Consider the following 24,285-nt stretch of genomic DNA (forward strand, 5'->3'; position numbering starts at 1 on the left):
AAACAAAAAAGGACTGCAACCCAACACACACTATAAATGAAGTAATTTCAAATCTTCACATCTGCAGAACAGATAGATACAATGTCAAGAAAGCACTGAGACAACTAAAAACAGTGGGTGGACTGCCAGGGAAAAACCAAGTCTCATTCTAATGATCATTCACAACCACAGCTTTCCAAGGAAGTGGCAGAGCTCCCAAACTATGCTCTAATAGAAGGTGTACTGAGCCTTTCTCATGAGATGCTAGGTGGCTTTAAGACTTCATGTGTCCTCTGGGTCTCCACTTTCTCAAGTGTTTGGGTGGGCTCTGTGGGTTAAAAACTGCTTGTCAAAGTTCCCTTGGAAGCTGCATTTCCTACTGCAACAAAACAGCTCTGCTTTTATCTGTTTTAGATACTGGATCTCCAAAAAACGTTTTATTTGAAAAAGCAGTTCCACAGCTAAAAAGTGTACTTAAAATAACAGTGTTAAAAGAAAAATAACATTCACCCTTCAGCTTATTTGTTAACCACAAAGGGAAAAATGTAAATATATAATGGAGAGATACGAACATTCCCATCTCAACACGTTAGATAAACTTGGCATCACTAATGGTGGGACAATCAATATGTGCCTCCCAAAATGATTCAATGTCAAGACTGCAGCATCATTGATGGAATTTCCTCACCAAAAATATTTAATTAACCTAATCAATCCTTTAGATCTAATGTCCAATTCCAGAAAATATAGGTTATAGATAAATAAGTTAACACCATGCGGAAGCAGAGAAATTCATGATATGGATCATTCTATAAGACAACTGGACTGGTGTCTTCAGTGGGTGGGTTAGGGGAAAAGGAAGCAAAAGGAACACCAGATATAAAGGTTCTGAGGTGTGAGCATGGCTTGAATGTTTTAGCAAGAGTGAGAATGCCAGTGTGACTAGACTTTGCTCTTACCTAAGTGAGATGGAAAGCTACTGAGGAATTTTAAGCAGAGAAACAACATGACCTGATGTTCTTCTTCACAAAATCATTCTGGCTGTTAGGATGAGAACAGACTACAGGGGACAAGAGTAGAAGAGGGAGACCAAAAGGAGGGCTATTAGAATAATCCAGGAAAAGATGATGCTGGCTTGGACTAGGTGGTAGCAGGAGCAGGGTGAAAAGTGGTCAGATTCTGGATATATTTTGAAAGTAGAGCCAATGGGATACATGAGTGGGTTTTATAGAAAAGAGGGAGGTCAATAATAAAAATCTAAGAGTTTAAAAAAACTTTTTTTTTAAAGATCCTTGAACAACTGAAGATGAGAACTCACATTAATTGAAACTGGAAAGACTGCTGAAAGAAAAGATTTGTTTGTGGGAGAAGAAGTAGTGGTTGCAAGGAGGATCAGTAGTTCAGTTTTGGACATGCTAACTTTAAATGCCTATTAAGACATTCAGGTACATGTGTCCAGAAGGCTGCTAGAGAACTGAGCCTGGAGTTTAGGGAACAGATGCAGGTAGACAGAAATTTGGGAGTCTTCTTTTAAAGTCCTGAAACTAGATGAGATCACCAAGGGATGGAATACAGAAGTAAAAAGGAGATATCCAAAGGCTGAGCCAGGGGGCACTTCAAACATGCAGAGTGGCACTGTCCAATGGAACTTTCTGTGATGATGAAATATTTTTATATCTGCACCATGCAATAGCAGCCACTTCCTACATGTGGCTATTGAGCACTTGAAATACAGCCAACTGAAATAACTACATGCAGCTAGTGGCTACACAGTACTAGACAGTGTAGATCTAGAGCATGGGGAATTGAAGAAGAACCAGCAAAGGAGACTGACAAAAAGTGGCCAGAGAGGGAAGAATTACTGTGAGTCAATTCTCCATAGGTCTCTTATGTTTCTGCAAATATTGTAAGTGAGGCACTATCTTGATAGTCGGTGATGTGACACATGACAGTTCCAGACTATCTTTTCAAGGATGTTTTTATATTGAATAGCCTTGGAAGACTTGGTAGTGTCTCCCTCCAGAGCAACGGGTTACTGTCCAGCATAATAAAGATAATGTTTCCCTCTGAAACAAAGAGCAGGCATGCTTATGCCCCATTATAAATGATTTGGGTTCCACCTAAGATCAAGTTTCCTTTCCAATAACACAGCCTTACTGTGTGTGCAGGTGTCATCTGGCCTCTTCATATTGCCCTGGGATAACTGGGGATCAGGAAACCAGCACAAAAATACTGATACTTTGGTTATGTTACTGCTATAAGTAATAAACTGTCTTCTGTCTCTGATCCAGAAGTCTCCTGTCTTCTACCATTATACATGAAACTGTGGCATATTAACTTGTTAGTATACAAATACAGTAAACTCTTAGATCCTTCATAGTTCTTGACAAGTATCTCAGAAGCCCAGTGAAGGTGTTTCAAGGAGGATAAAGTGAACGATCAACTCTGTTCCTGAATGTTAAGTCAGATAGGTGTTGAGAAATGACAGATGTGGACATCACTGATAACCAAAAAGAGCAGTTTTATTGGAATTATGGGGGAAGAAGTCTGACTGGCTTTAGTTAAAAAAAGAATGGGAAGAGAAAAATAAGCAACAGAACATAGATAACTCTTTAAATAAGTTTTACTACGATGTTTACATTAAATGAGGCAAAAGTTAAAGGGGAAAGTGGAGTGAAGAAGGATTATTTTTAACATGGAAGAAATAAAAGCATATGTTCATGCATAGGAGAATGGTTCAGAAGAAAGGAAAGCTGATGACACAAGAGAAAGAATTATAAAGCACTTAGGGTAGTTCTTTCACACTAACAGGAAAGAAAGCAGAGTATATGGATACTACCACGGGTAGTGGGTAGCTGTGGTGATAAAGCTTTTTCTTGACTATTTAGTGAAATAGGAAGCAAGGCCATCAGTTGAGAGTGAAGAGTGGGGAGGAGATATCCAACACGAAGGAGACTGAAGAAATAGTCATCAAATAGGAGATGAAACTGAGAGAAAATGGCTGGAGAAATCTAGTATAATAGCTAGGCAACATTAAGGGTCCACTTGAGGATATGATAATTAATATAAGTCAAGTTCAGCAGCATGGTTTTACAGGCATGGAACAGGCAAAGAACTGGATTTAACTGGCTCTGTGGGTTAGCCAGGCAAAGTTGCAGAAGTCAAAGAGGGTCAAAGGAGTTGAGGATGTATGCAAGGGAGAGATGATAGTGACTGACGATGAAATCTAAGCCTCTACCCCTTCTACCTCCTGAAAACTTAACCCTTCTGCTGAGCCCTGTGGGACTCATGAGCAGTTATCAGCAAAATCCTCATATTCTTGACCTCTATAGCTTTCTTCAACTTCCTTTACCTTCATATTTAAATGGAAACTGAATTCTCCCCTGAGAATGCTGCTTTCCCTGTATCCCTTTTAGATGATGACTCTTTTTCTCTTCCATACTCCTCAAAACATGAGACCTGGTAACTGCCTTTCTTGTTCCTCACTGCTGCTTCCAGATCATTCTCCCTTTGTGCTCTCCAAAAATCCTCTGCTGAGTTACATACCATCAGACTCTACTGCCTACTATCCTTCCTTATTGCAGTCATTTATGACTCCCCAAAGTCACTCCCTTTCATTCCTTGATTTTAGTTCCTGGCTGTCACTCCAATACTATTTCTGTCATAAGTCTTACTGATTTTAGCATCCAAACAAATAATTCATCTGATATTCTGTCCTCTTAGTTTCTTGATCTTTTTTTTCCACAACATTAATAATGCTGATGTTGTTCTCTACCCTGTCGCAGTCACTTTATTCCATGGTCACATCCTAAGTCTTTAGAACATCTTAAGAGTACATCTTAATAACCACACATCTGGAGATACATCATTTGCCAAAAAGTTTACTGGTGAGTTCCAAGTAAGACAATCCGTCTGTATGCCTCCACTGGCAGGGTCAAAGGAACCCGTTATACATTAGGTGTAAGACTGCTCTCTGCAGAAATTCATGTTACCTTCATCAACAGATAAACAGCAAGGAGGAGGGAACGTGGCATTCATCCTCTGATCTTGGGCTTGTATTCCTTGAGTATGTGTGTGTGAGAGAGAGGGAGAGAGAGAGACAGAGAGAGGGAGAGAGGGAGAGAGAGAGGGAAAGAGGGAGGGGGAGAGAGAGAAAGGGAAAGGGGGAGAGAGAGAGAGACAAAGTGAGAAGGATTGGGTTAGAGACAGAGGTGTGCTGCTATGCTGACCCTTCTTGTACTGGGCTTTCAAAGAGAAGATTAATATTACTACATCATCATTTTAAAGTACATACACATGCTAGGTGTATTAGTCCATTTTCACACTGCTATAAAGAAATATGTGAGACTCGGTAATTTATAAAAGAAAGAGGTTGATATGGTTTGGCTTTGTGTCTCCACCCAAATCTCATCTTGTAGCTCCCATAATTCCCACATGTTGTGGGAGGGAGATGGTGGAAGATGACTGAATCATGGGGGCAGGTCTTTCCTGTCCTGTTCTCGTGACAGTGAATGGGTCTCATGAGATCTGATGGTTTTAAAAATGGGAGTTTCTCTGCACAAACTCTCGTGGTGGTGCCTGGCACCATCCATGAAAGATGTGACTTACTCCTCCTTGCCTTCTGCCACGATTGTGAGGCCTCCCCAGCCATTTGGACTGTAAGTCCAATTAAACCTCTTTCTTTTGTAAATTGCCCAGTCTTGGATATGTTTTTATCAGCAGTGTGAAAATGGACTAACACAGAGGTTTAACTGACTCACAGTTCTGCATGGTTGGGAAAGCCTCAAGACACTTACAATCTCATGGTGGAAGGGGAAACAGGCACATCTTACATGGCAGCAGGAGACAGAGGAAGCAAAGCGGGAAGAGCCCCTTATAAAACCATCAGATCTCGTGAGGACACACTATCGCGAGAACCGCATGGGGGAAACTGCCCCCATGATCCAATTACCTCCCAGCAGGTCCCTCCCTCAACACTTGGGGATTACAATTCAAAGTGAGATTTGGTTGGGACACAAAGCCAAACCATATTACTAGGATTGTACTGAGTATTTGAATGCATCATCTAATTTAATTCTTATGTCAACATTGAAGTGTTATCTCTATTTCACAGGTGAGGAAACTGAGGCTTACAGAAGAAAAAAAATTACTCATGTTACATACTCTGAAAGTAGAACTGTGATTTGAGTCCAGGTTTCTGTAAGATCAAAGCTCTTTTGTCATACACTATACTAAGGCTAAAGGAGCTGGGGTAGTCAGTTCCTAAATCCCTGCTACAATTCCAGATTTCTCAACCTCTAGGGAAGGAACTCTCAAAATAGGAAATAAAAGAAGGAAAGAGAAGGAAGGGAAAGGAAGGGTAGTTAGAAGGGGAAGGAAGGAGGGAAAATCTATACAACACTGAAGTTGTTACAGTAACCTGGATAGGATGAACAAAAAGGTGGATTTCTGTTAAACTCCAATTTTGTTTTTCCAAAAGTTTGAAAACTAATAAACTGTGACACACAAAATAGCTATAAAAAAGTCACAACAGATAAAGTTAATGGAGTAAAATTTACAGGTGACTCTTAAAAACCAATGAATAACGTTAAGTGCTACCTCTCTCTGAACTTCAGGTTATAAGTATGTTGTCAAACTTTGTAAGTATACTTAAAACAACGAGCTTGTTCAATAATATAACTGACTAGGACATAATTAAAAGCATGTTCACAAATGGCATCATATCCAGAAATAGAATTACATACAAAACATGCCATAAGGCTAAGCATAAAACTTGACTTAAAAAATGACCTGTGAGATTAAATCAACAAGAGGCAAATAGAAGACGCAGAAGGCTCTAAATGTGGAAGAACACAAATATCAGGGTAAGACAAAGCAATTTAAAGGAACTTAACAGAAGAGTAAAACATAGGATTTGATCTAGAGGAAACACATAAATAGAAAAGCAAAAATGCACTGAAAAGAAGAAACGTTCTGAAATAATTTCCAATTATTTGCAAAGTCTTGTCTTTTTAGTATTAAGCATTTATAACACTTATAGTTTTTCAGGAAGGGGGATGATGGGATTCAGGTGGCAGTGTGATGAATCAGGGAAGCAGACGCAGATGAGTCAGAAAGCCATCACAATTTACTCATCCTCATATCCCCACCATATAGCCAGTGCACAGCATAAAATATAAATTCAATAATATTTTCTTAATGGATAAACGGTCAGATTCTGTGAAGTACACCCCAAAACTAAACTCGGGTAGAGAAATGGGGCAAAAGCCCAGAGGAAATATCTGTAAGAACAAAATGCAGACTACTTTGAGCTGAGCCTTCACAGTCCTCACATGTCCCTTGACAGAACCCATTGCTTAGCTCCTGCCCTGGATATGGCTTTGGAATCCTATTTCTTGACCCCACTGATGCCCTCTATTTAACCAACCAAGACTATAAAATCTTATCACATCTAACGTTATTAGTTCATTTTTGCACTAAGCTTGCCAACTGGAAGAGTACATGAAGTACTCATCTGTCTATAAGACAAATGCAGGCAAAAAGTTATGATCCTGTGGGCTCAATAGTACCACCTAACTAAGCAAAATCACCCACAGGACATAAGCCTGAATTACCACCTCTAGTGGGGTTCTGTGGCCACAATTTCAGCAGGAAATTTTTCATTCAATATTATGAAAGGTGTGTGTGTATGCATGTGTTGCAGGGGTGGCTGGAGTTGGGGAAGATGATACTGAGATTAGATGGGAAAGCAGAACTGAGAGCAAGGTTCAACTTCAAGAATCCAAAGGGGAGTTCAAACCAAAAGACCAGAAGCGGTACAGAGGTTGACCACGAGTCAGGAATTGGAGAGTGGGAGGGTTGAGAATAAATAGAGTCATCTGCTGTAAGAGAGCCAGCAAGGTTGTTCATTATTTGTTTTTTATTTCCTGGTCATATATGTGGTATGTGAGGCTGAGCTGACAGGTCCAACTCTAGGGTTAGGACAGCAACCCACCCTGCTTCACCAACCTTTGACCGCCATTCAGCCTCAAGTGCCTGAAGGGTATAATGAGAACCTGAGACACTTCCAAAGTTCTTCATTCAGCGGACATCCTACATGTGGGACTGCAGGAATCCCTGTATTTTCCAGACGAGGCCCAACAAGAGTTTGTTATTAATTACCAATTATATAGACAAAGAACCCGATGACCCAGTAGATGCACAACTGGAGTACATTATTGCGAAACAGAACTTTTTACAGGTGTCTTGCTATGAACTTGCTTGCAAGTTCATAAAAGTGGAACAGCCAACTGCCATATGTGCAGCCCAGACCCAGGATATAAACTCATTCAGTAAGACCTGTCAACGCTATCTCAAAAATATCTCTTAATTTTGACCACTTTTAATTTCCACTGTTAGAATCATGATCCTAACCATCATCTTCTCTCACCTGAAGTACTGTCATGGACTTCTAACTGGTCTCCCTGCTTCCACTCTTGCCTCTCCAAACTCCAGTCATTCTGCAAGCAACACTACCAGAGTAATACAAATCAGAGTGAATTGCTTTCCTGTTTAAATGCATTTTGAACAAAGTCTAAACTCCTCTCCCATGGCCTTTAATAGCTCAGTCTGCTAACCACCTCCCTGACCTCATCTTGTACTATTCTCCCTGGGCCTTCTTTTCTTCAAATGGCCTCTTCCTCTTCCTTGACCCTGGCCCCTTCTCATTACTCTCTGCCCTATTATGTAGTTTAATGTCTTTATAAAACTTATGAGTTCTTGGATTTATTTACTGTTTACACGTTTACTGTCTTTATCCCTGCAATAGAATGTACACTCCAAAGCCAAGGATTTTGTTTGCTGTGGTCACCACTGCATCCTAACACTAAAACAGTGCCTAGCATATACAAGCACTCAATGAAGGAAGAGAAGGAAGAAAGGAGGAAGGCAAATTGCTAATATACCACCATTTCTGTTTCCTTGGCTAAGACCTGGACCAGAAAAAAAGGTCACTTTCTGTAATCAGTTTTAAGGAACGGCTAACTGGCTCCATCTAGGATAAAGTGGCCTTACTGACCATTTCTGAGAGTTGCTCAGCTTCGTTTGGCATTTTACCTGATGAAATAATATAGCATTTGCTTTGAACCTAAGACCAGCACCCCTGGCCCCCATCACAAATCCTCTAATACTGAGAGGCAAAGTAGAGGAGACAATCCACTACAGCTCCAAGACCCAGCACAACTCCCCAACATACAAACCGAGAAAGACCGCCAACAAGATGCTCAACTATGAATCTACTACAGCTAAGCAAGTTACTTTACAAAAGTCCACTTACTGAATAGTCGTCTGGCTCACCAGTAAGGTGGACCCACATCACCATGATCACCAAACTTCAAGAGCTTACGTCCAAATCCCCAGAGAACACATTCCTGCATAGGCATCTGGTTATCCAAACATTTTAGAACATTCTGTCAACCAGGCCTTGGTCCTTTAGGCAAAGTGACATACATGCACTGATGACTGGAAACCATTAAGACCTTCTGATGTTACCACTGTCATTCAGTACACCTACACCTGGTGGTGCTCCTCCTTGTAAATGCCCCGCTACCACTCATCTGTGCTATGCAAGAACAGCTCAAGACAAACCAAACTCCACTACGTGGGTGTGGGAAAACTAAGACACTTGAACATCAGTGGTTACCAAGCTAGTTGAACTGAGTGGAACTTCATGGAAATCACCAGGTTGATTTGGCATCAGCCTAAACAGGCTTTATCATGATGGCAACTGGCTCTTTAGGGAAACAGATTTTGGCCCAACATGGTCTATACCAATGTATAGGAGTCTATACACCTTATGGAAATTTTTGGTTATATAATTAAAGTTCCAGTCATCTACTTCATCTCACCTCCTAAAGTCCCTCGTTCCTGTTGGGTGGGAATCTATAAATTTTATTGGGGCAATAAAGCTGCCCAGTGCAAAAGTAGTTCATGTTATAAACCAACTTAACCTTCCTATTATATACTTACCAACTTTTTTTTTTTTTTTTTTTGGAAGGGGTATGTGCACATTTTATGCTCCTTTTTTAACCCCCAAGGCTTGGGGCAGCAATTAACTCCTTTTCAAACAAGTCTTCTGTCTTACGTACTGAACAAGATATTTCATTCATTTCCTCTTGACTTATACCCACTTCTTAGAGGCCTGCCTTGTCCACAGGCAAGAAGGGGAAACTATGTGTCACATGCTTTCCAATCTCTGGAAAATTTGGTTGGGACACTAACTCAAGGTAGACCAATTATATTTTCTGTCCTGGGGACTTGGAATTGAAGCACTGAAACATTGTCAATTAGCTGAGAGCTCTGAGTCTTAAAGGTCCTATCATTTTGTGCCTGAGGCCACTGTTTCAGGGCATTCATGATGAGCAACGTGGCAGGAGACACTGGTGTTAAGAAAACAGAGCAGACATAATACAGACAGAGAAGCATGTTCATTTTCCATGATGGCGGCTATACTTACTAAAATTGGAATGAACTAACGTGTTCCCTGTGTATTTTAACTATAAACAATATTTTACTTACAGTGGATTTACTTAAGTGGATGTTTATTCCTTAAAACCAATCAATTTCTACAACATGAAAATATACATCTTCATTGATAATCTATTTTTCTTTCGGCTCTTGCTATCATAATACTCTGCCTCCTTCCCTCTCTTGGTGTCTCTCTTCATTTCATCTGTAGTCAAAAAACCCTTATCATATGTAATGGATACTTACCATATTTTCTTTTGTCTGCCCAGTATGTTTTGGACATTCTGATCTTTTATTATAATGATGGCAGGATGAGCAATACATGTGCCCATGTGCCCATTTTTACAACCAAAGCAACAACATGGATTGAGAGGGGAAACTTGTTACCCTTTTAAAATGAGCAGCAATGCTGAGTACTTCAGTTAAAGGGACCCATCACATGACACATCGTGTTCCCACACTCTGATGACGGTATGTCTTTTCCAGGCTGGCCAATCTGGATCCAGATCCAATCGGACATCAATCAGTACAATTTCAGTGGTCAGGCCTCTAATGCAGATCAATGTTTCTCAACCTTTTATTTGACAAATAAACATACATTTTTTTTGAGATGGAGTCTCCTTCTGTCACTGGAAAGCAGTGGCACGATCTTGGCTCACTGCAACCTCTGCTTCCTGAGTTCAAGTGATTCTCCTATCTTAGCCTCCTGAGTAGCTGGGATTGCAGGTGTGTGCCATCACACCCGGCTAATTTTTGTATTTTTAGTAGAGACGGGGTTTCACCATGTTAGCCAGGCTGGTCTTGAACTCCTGACCTTAGGTGATCCACCTGCCTCAGCCTCCCAAAGTGCTGGGATTACAGGCATGAGCCACCACGCCTGGCCAAATAAATATTTTTAAAGTAATATTGCAAACTTCCTTAGGAATTTTTTAAATCATTAAAAAAAATTTTATGACATATGATAAAGCAATTTCGGGTAAAAATATTTGATCTTAAATCAGCATATCATTAAAGACTGTATTATAAAGTTTATGTGGCAAAATCTTTAATACTGATAATATTTAAGGACAAATTTTGACTTCTATTCACAGTAGATGAACTATTTTATCATGTAAAGAAAATCACAGGTTGATGAGAAGATGGACTTAGCACCAAATGTATATTGAAATGTAGATTAAAAATTAATTTGTATTATAGCATCCAAAATAACAAACTGCATCTATAACCTGATACTTACATTTTTGAGCTTATAAAGATCAGCTTCTTTTTTTTTTTTTTTTTTTTTTGAGACGGAGTCTCGCTCTGTCACCCAGGCTGGAGTGCAGTGGCGCGATCTCGGCTCACTGCAAACTCCACCTCCCGAGTTCACGCCATTCTCCTGCCTCAGCCTCTCCGAGTAGCTGGGACTACAGGCGCCCGCCACCACGCCCGGCTAATTTTTTTGTATTTTTAGTAGAGACGGGGTTTCATAGTGGTCTCGATCTCCTGACCTCGTGATCCGCCCGCCTCGGCCTCCCAAAGTGCTGGGATTACAAGCGTGAGCCACCGCGCCCGGCCAAAGATCAGCTTCTTATTTTGATAATTTGGGGGTTCAGTTTTTAAACGTCAAGGTAGGAGAAATGGTTTCACACTGCTTTTTGAGAGAATTTCTTTGTAACACATTGTAGATTTTTATTACCAATAAATGAAAAACCAAATTGGACAGAATCACCCATATTTTTTCTTCTTCACATTTTCAAGTGTTTAAATCTTTCTTTTTTAGAATTTTAACTACCTAAAGGGTACAATTAATTACCAAAAAAAAAAAAAAAAAAAAATCCAGTTGTCCACAATGCCAATCATATAGAAAGGTGAAAATGAATTATTTTTCAAGAAAACCACTTCCTAATTATTTAATACCACATTGGGTCTTTCAATTGACAATTCATTTTAGAAATTAAAGCCTCTTAATTTGATTAGGCCTATGCTATCTTTCATGAGATTCAACAGAGTACCTTTACCTTACTATTTGTATTTGGTGAACCAACCTGAAATTATTTTCTCTAGGACAGGCTTAAGAATAGGAAATAGTAAATGCCAATTACACGCATATGTAAATAAATGTGTAACTTTAAATATAAGGCATGTCTGGCTGATGTTTCTATCTTTATAATGATTTTTTAAAACTTTTTATTTTGAAATAACTCTACGTTTCTAGAAAAGTTGCAAAGACAGTACAGAAACACCCTTCACCTGGCTTCCTTTAATTATAGTTTTTAAAATATTAGATATATCTTGATGTTTTTTAAGAATGCTGATCAGCCAGCTGTGGTGGTTCACACCTGTAATCCCAGCACTTCCGCAGGCTGAGGCAGGTGGATAGCTTTCAGCTTAGGAGTTCAAGACCGGCCTGGGCAACATGGTGAAACCCTGTCTCTACAAAAACACAAATATTAGCCAGGCAGTGGTGACTCATACCTATAGCTACTCGGGAGACCGAGGCTGGAGAATCACTTGAGCCCGGGAAGCGGAGGTTGCAGTGAGCTGAGATTGCACCACTGTACTCCAGCTGGGGCAACACAGTGAGACTCTATCTCAAAAAAAAAAAAAAAAGAATGCTGATCAGATGAATGCAACTTATGTATTTAATAAACAGCATCTTAAAATAATTTAGCAGAATTATATTTTTATGCTCTTTAACTTATATTTTGACATGTGTTGCACACATGCTTCATCTTTAACCAACAGTCCATGATGAGTACAAATTAAACCACAAATGCAACTAAAAACAATTAAAAACAGTGTAATGGTTAAAAACCACCAAAGCAGACAATAAACAATGATTAGAGATCATGACCACATTCGAGCCATATCTTCTAACGACTGTATGTTTGCATCACACCACTCAAACTGTTATCTTTAAGTGGAAAAATATTTAAGTATTTTATTGACACAGAACTATTATTAATGTCAATGATATAAATTGATTCTAAGAGCAATTTATAATCTAATTCTAAAATTTCACATCAATTAGAAAATGTGGCAGAAGAGTCAAGACAACTTTGGAGTGGGAGGACAAAGGGAATGGTAATGTTTTTTTCCTTACATTGAGTGGTAACAAGTGTTCACTGTATTGCTATGCTTTACACCTTATATATACGTTTAACAAATATTCTGCTATAGCTATTTAGTATTTAATTTTAAATATATTTAATTTTTAAAATAGAATGGAGGAGGACCTTGCCTTACCAAGAAAAAATATTATAAAACTATTACGATTTAAAATGTATTAATGGTGTAGAAACAAAGATCAATGGGACCAGAGTCCTAAAACCAACTTAGGCACATATGAGAATTTAGTAATTGATAATTTGACATGCCACCTTTTAAAATTATTATTCCAAATGAATGGCCAACTGAACAAGATTCTTCCCTCACACTATTCACAAAAATAAATTCCGGATGAACTTAAATATCTAAATTTTAAAAATAGTACTAAAAAGTAAGATTCTATGTGTATCTTTGGGGCAGAAAAGAAGTATTAAAAAAGTAAGTAAAATCAAACACCATGCAAGGCAAAGATAGGGAAATTTGCCATCAAAATTAAAAACTATTATTTAACAAAAGATACCACAAAGGGAGAGGACTCCAACAGATTGGAGGAAATATGCCATTTTTATAATAAAGGACGAGTATGTAGAGTTTATTTATCTAAGTCTATTTATCTAGAGTTTATTTATCTAAGTTTATTTATCTACAACATAAATAAACAAGAAAAGGCAAGCACCTGTTATGTTGTGTATTCTAGAAAAATGCAATATAAGAGCGCTTAAACAAAATACAAGTTAAATTTCCCTCTCATGCTAAAGAAAGTCTTCCCTCTTAACGCAGCAACTCTGCCAAATGCTCAAGAGAACCAGCCTTTTTGGTTCACTGACCTACCATGACGGTCCTGATAGTCTATGATGGCCACTAGTGCTCCAGTGGAGCACATCTGTGTTCCAACATATAAGACACATGAAGGGATGAAGAAAGAAGTGCTTTCTCCTTTTAAGGAGACTTCACAGAGTCACATCTAACCTTTGCTGCTTATATATCACTAGCTAAAACTTACATAGTTATACTTAGCACCAAGGAGGTCAAGTGTTCTACATGGGCAGCAATGGGCCTGGCTAAAAGCTAGGGTTCCTATTACTAAAGATGAAAGAAGAATGGATCATAGGATGTAACCAGTAGTCTCTGCTATGCAACCCAACAGACAGAAAAATAAATACAAATAATCACAAACTTTAGAGAAGATATTCAGCCCCAGGGAAATAAAAATTAAAACAAGGAGATACCATTTTGTACAACTTTTAAGAGAGGCAAAAATTCACAAATTGGTGAGGGTATGAAGATTTTTAGCTTAACAGTATGTTAATTACTCTTACAAAGAGAATGTATTCAATATTATCAGTGCTTTTAATTAGATTATATATCATATATCTTATATATGTAATATTAGTACAGATAACTTGGGGACCAATTTGGCAGTTTAAAATTTTAGCTATGATTATATGACTCAGCAATTCCACCTTTCAGAATCTACGCAATATAAACATTCACACATTTGCACAAGTACCAGGATGTTCACTGCAGTAATGTTTAAAACAAGGAAAAATTGGAAACAACCCAAGTGTTCAGCATCAGAGGAAAAGCCCTCCACTTTATTTTCTTCATAGCACTATTACTACTATCTGAAATTATATTAATTTATCTACTTGTTTATCATCTAGGAAATCAGCTCATCTAGGAAAAGGAAAGCAAAGAGACTGTATTTATAAAATACTTGTTTGGCTAAAATTCTTAGAAATAATACCTTTTCTTCTAAAACAACAAATCAGAACAGACATCATTCCAGATTTTAACAACATGAACCCACCAGAGGGCCCACATAAAGGCCTGTAGGTTTGCAGACAAAGGCTGAGAAACACTGCCCCGTGAAGTGTCTGAACTTGCTATCTAGCTAGACTGTCACTAGATGTGGCCTATTTGCCCTTTTAAGGCCTGGGGCATTTCTCAGCAGAATCAACACACTCTTCATTACACAGAACCCTCAATTGCCTTTAATACTTGGATCTCAATACTGCTGCCAGCACCCAGTGAGCCTCCACTCATTGAGGACGGCCCACCATGGGAAAGGGGTCTCAACCTTCTGCTAGAAGAATACCAAGATTGCCAAGATGTACCATGTTGAGAGAAGACAAAATGCTAACAGCTGGGCCACAGTGCTTGATGGAAGACTTGGCATTGGTAGGAGCACATCAGTACTCACAACAGCAGTATTCTGGGGTCCAATCCCCAAGGCTGTAAAATAGGAAATATGCCTACGATCTACAAAATGGAAGGGATAAGTGGACCTTGCTAGGATTCCTAAGCCCTTAATGACATTTCCATTCACAACCACTAATCTCTGCTTTTTATTTCTAATCTCACAGAGAAGCAGTTTTCAAGCTGCTTTTTCAACTGGAGGAATTCTGTTCAAATGAAAGTGTAAGATGAATAAACAAACAAGAGGAAGGGGATAGCCTTAGTGCTCAGTCTAAGGGGTTGGGGTGGGAGGATACCCCTCCCTTTTAACCCAAAGTGCTGAGAAGCACAGTTTGAAAGGGAAGGGAAATAGAGAATGAGGGAAGAAGCTTTACTAGGAGAAACAAAGATCCTGTGGAAGGAACATACCTGGCTTGTTGGAAGAAGAAAAAAGTCCCCTTTTTGACTGGGACAAAGCAAGCACAGGGAAGAGTAGTAAGAGATGAGGTCAGAAAGACAAAGAGGAGTTCAGATTATGTAGGAGCCTCGTAGGAAAGTATAAAGCCTCTGAGTGGATAACTTACTTTTAACAAGATTCCTCTGTCTGCTGTGTTGGCAATAGGCCATCAGAGAAGGACATAAGCAAGGAAAAGACGTTACTGCAAGTTATTTCCTTCCTAACTTGGAGATATATATTTGGTAGTCAGCATGTAGTTGTTGGTGTATAGATGGCATTTAAAGTCATGAGACTGACTGAAATGCCAAGGAAATAAGAGTCAATAAGGAAGAACGGAGTATTAATGAGTCTTGCAATGCTCCAATTTTAAGGGGTCAGGAAGATCATGATGAACTAGCAAAAAGACTAAACCTCCAATAAGGTGAGAGGGAAATGCAGAGAATGCAGCAAAGCTAAATGAAGGAAGCGTTTCAAAGAAAGAGGAATAATCAACTGTGTAAAATGCTGCTGAAAGGTCAAGTAAGAGGAAGACTGAGAACTGATTCACTAGAGCTAGCAACATGAAGGTCAGCGGTGAGCTTGACAAGCGTGCTTCAGTGGAGGAAGGGGCCTGATTAATGTGGACTCAAGAGAGACTGGTGGAAAAGGAACTGGAGTCAGTGAGTTAGATAACTGTAGAAAACAAATTAAGAGGGGAATGCAAAGTCAAGAGAGTTTGGTCTTATATTAAAAGGCACTATACCTCTGGTATCTAGAACAGTGCCTGGCACATAGTGATAAATTAATAAGTATTTGTTGACTGAACTTAGTGAGATCACTAGCCATTTAAACAGTCTTAGTTCTAGAAGTTTAAAAGCTGAGAGAGTGAAACATGAGGATTTTTGGTCCAATAAGAAGAAAGTGCCTTTTAATTTCTTACTATGCCTGAAAACTCTTTAGGGCCTTTAAACACCTAGAATAGCCATTCCTCAGTATCAGAGGAACAGCAACAGAATTCAACAAACACATGCCCTACAAGAAAATATACTTTCAATTCTGGATAGCTGCAATCTCTCCAACTACCTCTTGCATCTGGGGCCCTGTGACTTTGGACCTAGGGATACAACATGGATCTCAGCCCTCTAGTCATGTCATGATTCACTATGCACTAAGAGGGAAGATGTGTGGTGGTCCCTGAAGGACATCAATCTATGGGGCCTTGACCAAATGAAAGCTCTATGTGGCATGCCAATAATAATCATGAGTATTTGTTTAATGATATATACTTTTCAAAGCAGTAACACATATATCCTCTCCCCTATTTAATCTTACAACAACTTTGTGAGGCAAGGGTTTTTATCACTTTCATTTTACAAATAAGAGTCTCAGACTTGCATAAATCACACAGCTCTTTCAACAAACTTTGCTGGATATTCACATGCAAAAGAATGAAGTTGAATCCTTACCTCACATACAATAATTAACTCAAAATCCACCAAATAGCTAAATGTTAAGAACTAAAACTATATATTCCCAGAAGAAAACACAGGAGTAAACTGTCAGGACCTTGGATTTGGTGATAGATTCTCAGATATAATGCCAAAAGCATACACAATCAAAGAAAAAACAAATTCAACTTCACACGAATTAAAAACTTCTGTGCAAAGAACACTAACAAGAAAGTGAAAAACAGCACACAGTAAGAGAGGAAGTATTTGCAAATCATAAACCTGATTTGTATCCATATTTACATATGTAAAAAACTCTTAAACTCAACAACCAAAAGACAATCCAATTAAAAAATTGATAAAAGACTTGAACAGTCATTTCTCCAAAGATACACAAATGGCCAACACATGAAAAGATGCTCAACGTCAGTAGTCATTAGGGAAATACAAATAAAAACCACAATGAGGCACCACTTCACACCCACTAGGATGGCTATAACCAGAAAACAACAAGTGTTGGCGAGGAGGTGGAGAAACTAGAATTCTCAAAAATTGCTGGAAAAAATGTAAAAGTGTGCAGCATCTGTGGAAAACAGTCTGGGAGTTCCTCAAAAACTTTTTAAACACAGAATTACTGCATAATCCAGCAATTCTATTCCTAGATACATGCACAAAAGAATTAAAAACAGGTATTTAAACAAAAACTTGTAAAAGAATGCTCTTAGCAATACTATTCATAAGAGCCAAAAGGTGTAAACAATCTAAATGTCAACTGATAAACAAAACGTAGTATATCCATACAATGGAGTATTATTCAGCCAAAGAAAGAATGAAGTACTGATACATGCTACAACCTGAGTGAACCTCGTATACATTGTGCTGAATGAAAGAAGCCAGGCACAAAAAGTTACATATTGTATGATTCCATTTATATGAAATCTTCAGAATAGGCAAATCCATACAGACAGAAAGCAAATTGGTGGGTGCCAGACGGTAGGGGTAAAGAGGAATGGGGCGAGTGACTGCTTAATGGGTACAGGGTTTCCTTTTGGGGTGATGAAAATGTTCCAGAATTAGATAGCGGTGATGGCTGCACAACATTGTGAATGTACATACTGAAGTAACTGATTTGTACACTTTAAAATGGTTAATTTTATCTCAATTAAAAAAAAATCACACAGTTCACCCTTGATAAATCCAGGCACTATACTCAGGAACTGACTCCAAGTCCTCTGCCCACTCAGCCATCCTGTTTCCTCCACAAACAAAAGGAGCTCTGGACCACCTTGGTAATGGACTTTTGCCTCTATATACTGCCATCCAGGCATAGTACCTAACCATATTTGTGATGATGGAATTCCCACAGCTGTCCAAGCATATACAAGTTTCTAAATAAAATATTTTCTTATAAAGGACTCCCATTACAAACCATCTTGGACCAAGGTCTGCTTTCATGTCACAAAGTCATCCTTTATACAGAAGTTAACCATCATCCACCTAACTGATAAACCAATGACAGGTATGAAGTCTGGTCCCTCACAAGATGATATTCCTGTTTTCAAGAGTATAGCAATGAGGTTTATGCCTTCAATTAATCAAAACCATTCTTCACCAATAATTCTTGGCATTTTCCATCCCTTATATTTTCTGTTCTGTTGGCAGGCTACAACTCTTAGAAAAATGAAGCATAAAATTGACCTTAAAAGCCTCTCTGCCAGGTTAAGGTTGCCAATGTGGCAGAAATGGATAAAAGACAAACTGGTTGTGACCATTTGCATTACAACCCATCCTAAACAGTCACTCTAACACCAAGTCTTCGAGGTAGAAGCCTTCACACAACTTTTTGGAAACCAGTTTGCTCAGTGCTTTCTTCTTTCTGAGCTCAATGAGGGCCTACATCTCCAACTTACATCCATATCCCTCAGGTACCATCAATGATAAAAACTTCAAAGTATGAGAGTTTTTACATGCATGCAACTGGAAAATTAAGCTATAATATCAAGTTAATTGAAAAAAATACAGCTGCAAAAACTATTCCTGGGAATCTCACAGTTAGATACACATTCCCTAACATAGCCAAGTATTCCATTTTCAGCATACCAACAATATAGTCTTTGTTCATCAGCTCAATGGGAGGATGATGTCAGGGTCACTGGAGCCCAGATCACTGCTGGCCTTTAGGAGCTCTACAGCTTTCCAGTTGAGAAAGAAACTTGTGGCCTAATCACCAACATCTGAGTCAGCCCCTTCAAAAGCCTCAAGAGTCCTGGCAAAATTTCTTCTCAGTAAAAAGTAGTCTCCAAAACAAGACCCCTAAGAATGTGGGAGAGGGGTAATCAGACACCATTGACCTACATCCCTAAAAAGTTAGGAGAAATGTTTGAGTAACCAACAGACTAACACCTACATAGTAGGCATGTAAGACACCTCATCCTCCCTCTCCACTTCCTCTTTTTGGGCAAGCTTCTGAAAGGAATTTCCAACACTTGCCACTCCCATTTCCTTACTTTTTACCCACTTCATTTTGGTTTCTGCCTCTTCCAATCTAAAATGGTTCTTGCTGAGGTCAAAGACTCCATCTTGCTAAATTCAACAGATAATTTTTGGTCCACATCTTTACTTGATGACACCTCTCTATTTGAAACATTCTTCTCTCACCTTTTATGATGCATCTTAAACTAGAATTAGATTGTGAAGGAAACAGCTAAGACAAAAAACCAAATATTGCTTAAATTACTCTTGAAAATCCTTTAAATGGCCCATTAAATATCGCATACCTGTATACAAGTAAATAAAACTTTTCTCTCTCTCATTCAATAAAAAACATGGTAGAGCGCATTCAGTTAAGTTTGCACACTTTAATTCTGAGCAAGGTGTCATTCCACTGTACCTCTGTGGCCACTTCTCATCCTCTTCCTGGGCTATCCTCCTCTACTAAACTTCAAAATGCTGGGCCTGAGCCCTTTTTTCTTAATCTCTGTCAGTGGTTCTCAACTTCCGCAGCTAAGTGGAATCACCTCAGATTCATCCAAGGCAGCAAATCAGATCAAGTAAACAGAAAAAGAAATTTCTTAGGTGGACCACAGCATTAGTATTTTTTAATCATTCGGTGATTCCAATGTGCAACCAAGATGAGAACACTGTTCTATGCTCTCTTCCCAGACCAGGGATCACATGCTCAAAAGCCTACAGTCAGAGAAATAAACGAGCAAAGTGGGCCAGGCATAATTTTAGGGAGTGGTGGGCTCTGTAGTGAAATAGAAGAGCTGCGATCATCTGTGACTTAGCTCCAATTATTGCTGCCATATTGGAAGACCAACTCAGTAGTGCTACACTTTCTCATTTTTAAAGAGAAACCCCAAATCTGGGTTTTTCATGAGAAATCTTCAGATTTTAAAATATTGGCAACTAATTCAAAATTAAACAATAACAAAATCACTGTATGGGCAAAACATCTGTGAGTCAGATTCAGCTGTGGGCTACTGCTTTGCAACCACTGCCCTAGATAATTTCGTCCACAGCCTTTAATCTACACCTGAAAATTTGTGCCTCCAGTTTAGCCCTCTGCTCTTGGCTCTGAATTAGAATTGTCAAATGCTTATGTGACCTCTCACTTGAAAATCTCAGCAGTCCCAATGTAAACTGTGATTTAAACTCATCTCAAAACTATTTATCCTTAAATGTTCTTTATTTCAGGTACCACCACCACCATTCACTGGTTGGGCAAGCTAGAACCCTGGGAGTCATCTTAGGATCTCATTTCTCCCTCTCAACCTTTGTACCATATCAACCACCAAATCCTATCAATTATGCCTCCTAAATATATCTCATGAATATATGTACTTCTCTCCATCTCCAATACGATCTTTTCTCTCAGCCACCACCTTTTCTCTATTACCCACAGTAACCTTAATTAGGGGCAGCTGTCTCCCACACTCAATCTTGTTTCCTTCCAAAGCATTCTAATATGACCAGAATATTTTATAATCACAAATAATTACAAATATATACACATGTACATGCATTACATATATACTTATGTAAATATATGTGTGTGTGTGTTTATTTGACCCAAAAATTCCATTTCTAGGAATTTACCCTATAAATATATTTATTCACATATGAAACAGCATATTCATAGTACTGTTTATGGTAAATTACTGGAAACAATCTGAATGTCTGTCAGTGGCGGAATGGTTAAAAAATCTGTGGTATATCCATACAGTGAAATACTGTACAGTCATTCAAAAAAATAAGGAAAACTATATACTGAAGTGGAAAGATTCCCAAGACATTGTTAAGAAAAGAGTGTACAGTATGCTACCATTTGTGTAAAACAGTAAGAGGAAAGACATGCATTTCCTTGAATGCCCACAAAAAATGCCTACAATGATATACAAAACTAGTATCAGTGGTTATTCCTTTGGAAGACAGGGAAAATGGTGGCTAGGGGAGGGAGCACCAAAAATGCTCTGATTTAATAGGCCTGGAGGAGGGCCCAGGCATCGGTCTTAAGTTCTGGTGGTTCTGATGAGAGTGTTGGACTGAGAACCACTGCTAGTAGACAGCCTTTGCCTATTTTCCTAGCTTCATTTTGTGTCATCACTCTCCGTGTTCCTGGCTTCTGGGTTCCCAAAAGCGGCCCTGTTCCTTTCTTCCTCAAGGTATTCACATCTGTTCCTTCTGCCTGGAATATTGTTCCCGTGAGCTTCGCCTAGTAACTCCTGTTAATCCTTCACCGTCCACCTCAAAGGTCACTTCCCCATGGAAACTTTCCCCAGTTTCCAAACTACATCAGGAGATCTGTTTTACGCGCTCAGAGCTGCCTGTACTTCTCCCAGAAATTAACACAATCGTAATGAGATAAATGTACATTTATACATGTATACATGTCACCCTCTTTAGACTATAAGGTCCAGACACGAAGAGTTGTTTTTACTAATCTATTTCCATACCTAACCTAGCGTCCAGTTGGCAAAACAGGCCTTCAGAAATCTGTTAAATAAATGAGTAACTGTTCCCGCCCTCAAGCTTAGTATAGTAAACACCTAAGCAAATGAGGACAATGTTGCGTCACTAGAGTTAAGGCAGCAGTCTGCTCACAACAGTGGTTCTCAACTAAGGGTGATTTTGGTCGTCCTGGGGGACATTTGCGATGTCTGGAAGCATTTTTGATTTTCACAACTGTGTGTGTGGAGTGCTACTGGTATCTATTCCTCAGGAGAGGTTAGAAATGCTGCTAAACATCCTACGCTGCACATGATAGCCCTCCACAACTAGAAATTACCTGGCCTAAAATGTCAACAGAACTACAAATGAGAAACTCTGACTCAGAGGAAGATAACACTCAAAAGAGCTGTCAATTGCACTTCTGAGGGTGGTGATTTTTAAATATCTGTTTTCTTTTTGGGGGATGGGGGGGTGTCAAGCAAAGCTTCAGGGCAGAAGTAAAGCTTCAGCTGTGTGTCTGAAAGGTAACGGGGGCCAGATCAGTGGGGACTGTTTGTCAGGAGCAGGGAGGAGTCTCTGAAGAGTTTAAAAGCAAAGTTATGATTTGAACAGGTGCCCCCAGGTACCCCATACTCCAAAACTACTCATTTCCTTTTTTCCTTTCCCGCTGAAACAAAACTTCCATTCTCTCAGAGTAGATGGTTTCAGCTGAACATTAAGGCCAAATTAATTCAGCCCAAGATAAAGTCAGATAGGCCCTTCACTCTCCAGAATGTTAAGCTACATTTTAAAATATGCAAATGCTTATGAGTACAAATAAATCTTTAACTGCTCAATGTTTAGGTTGTCAGTGGATAAAGCTATTTTTGAACTCAACAGCCAGATTGGCCCCAGTAACACTTTCCCAAAGCTTTGTTTTTTAAAAACCTTTTTGATCTGTTTCCCTGTTCTCCTAGAAATCTCCTAGATTTCTGAGCTCCTAGATTGTATAAAAGATCTAAGTTTTTTTCCACAAGTATCTCATGCCATTAAGTTCTTCTGCCAGAGGTGATAAAAGGGCCATTTGGATGCAATAAATGCAAATAAACTGTGTGTGTAAATTAGCAGTGGCTTAGAAAATTTTTAAAAGGCTTTCATGGATACTATTGAAAGAAACTGAGATAATTTTTAACATGTCACCAAGAAAAAAAAAAAAAAGTTTTACTACAACACAAGCAGGCTGCCTACTGAACTGGACGCCCATGCTCTGACCTAGTATGGCAATTCTTAGGGTCTAGGCGCTGGGTTCTCTGTTTACAAGAAACTAAGGCCTGAGACTAAGGAAGAACAAAGAAAAATGACTGGCACCAAAGGTGTAGGGGATGTTTTGTACATAAATGAAGATTTGAGAAGGAATACTTCCTCAGATGTTGGAAGGAATTACTCTTTTTTTGCTTAAGTGTTAAGAATTTAATGTTTTCAGGCCATTTCCTAATTAGAAAATATCTTATAATTTACAAACAACAATTTGTCTTCCCCTACATTTGCTGACCACCAAGACGGGTAAAATTTCCTTTAGCTTTACCAGAGTGGGAGGACTGGGAATAACGTGAACACAACAGAGTTCGGATTCAACATCAACTCCAAGCCCGGCCAGCTGGTTTCCATCGAGAGGTCCCCCAGGAGAACGCCCCTCCGCGGCGGCGGCCAGGTCGGCGCGGGAGAGACCCACCGAGGCGCTTCAGCGCGGCCGCGGTGCAGGGCCAGGGGCCGCCCGGCCTCCGTTTACCTTTGTTTCAGGTACCCCGGCTCCTGGCGGGCCGGGAATCCCGCCCGCGGCCCAGAGCTGGTGACACATCCTTCTTTGGCCAAGTCGGGCCGAGGTTGGGCAGGGGGCGGGGAAGGAAAAGAAAGCCTCAGCGCCTAACGACGTGACTCTCAGTTCTTCCAAAACGCTGGCATTTGTTTCTCTGCCAGGCTTTCCTGTTAACAAGTTCCCGAGGGCTGTGCGGGCGAACTGGCTCAGGAGCCCTGAAAAGTGGGAGGGCCCAGGCCGCCCCCGCCTACCCTCCTCCGCGGGCGCCCCTGGGGCTGGCAGTTTCCACACCTCCCGGGCTGCCGTGTCCCGGAACCGGCCGGCCACGCCGAGGCACCGCACCGCACCGCCTGGAATTCCGAGTTCCACAGCCCAGTCAGCTCAGTGTGGCCCCTGGGCCAGGCCGGTCCCCGCCCCCAGGTCCCGGCCCCGCCCGCCCCGGCCTCCGCGCACCGCCCCCCAGCCTCGCCACCCCCTCGGGCCAGGACGAGGGAGCTGAGAGCTCCAGGCCGTGCTGCCCTTGTCCCCGCGCCTACCTCGTTGCCCGCGGCTCCTCCTCCGGCGGCTGCCTCGGCTCGCGGGCAGCGCTCGCCTCCAAGCCTCCCCGCGGCGCGGACTCTCGGGCTACGAATGCGGCGCGTGAAGAGCTGAGGCCCGAGCGCGCCCCGCCCAGCCACCCACAGGCCCCTACCTCCTCCTCCTCCTCCTCCTCGGCCCCACCCTCTTTGGCCGCCCGGAGCCCCGCCCGCGCGCCAGGCCCCGCCCACTGTCCGGCCCCGTCCCCAGCCTCCGCCCCGCCCCTCTGGCCAAGGCAGGAAGGGGGCCTCCAGGGGCGCCGCGAGAGCCGCTGTGGCCTCGGCCAGGGCAGTCTCCTGTATGGCGGCGCTGCGGGGACGCGATTCGTG

General features: G+C 40.5%; 1 protein-coding gene across 2 annotated transcripts in view; it reads right to left on the reverse strand.

Moving 5' to 3' along the window:
- Window positions 1-24,072, reverse strand: part of PPP2R3A (protein phosphatase 2 regulatory subunit B''alpha) — a 221,423-nt gene extending 197,351 nt beyond the window's left edge. The window contains exon 1 of one of the 2 annotated variants that reach the window (XM_055295334.2): window positions 23,917-24,072. The gene's annotated coding sequence lies outside the window, so the exon portion shown is untranslated. The remainder of the gene's footprint in view (window positions 1-23,916) is intronic. The other variant, XM_055295333.2, reaches the window with a different exon arrangement.
- Window positions 24,073-24,285: the final 213 nt, after the last annotated feature.

This window comes from Symphalangus syndactylus, chromosome 10 (genome assembly GCF_028878055.3).
Source record: "Symphalangus syndactylus isolate Jambi chromosome 10, NHGRI_mSymSyn1-v2.1_pri, whole genome shotgun sequence".
Taxonomy (NCBI): domain Eukaryota; kingdom Metazoa; phylum Chordata; class Mammalia; order Primates; family Hylobatidae; genus Symphalangus; species Symphalangus syndactylus.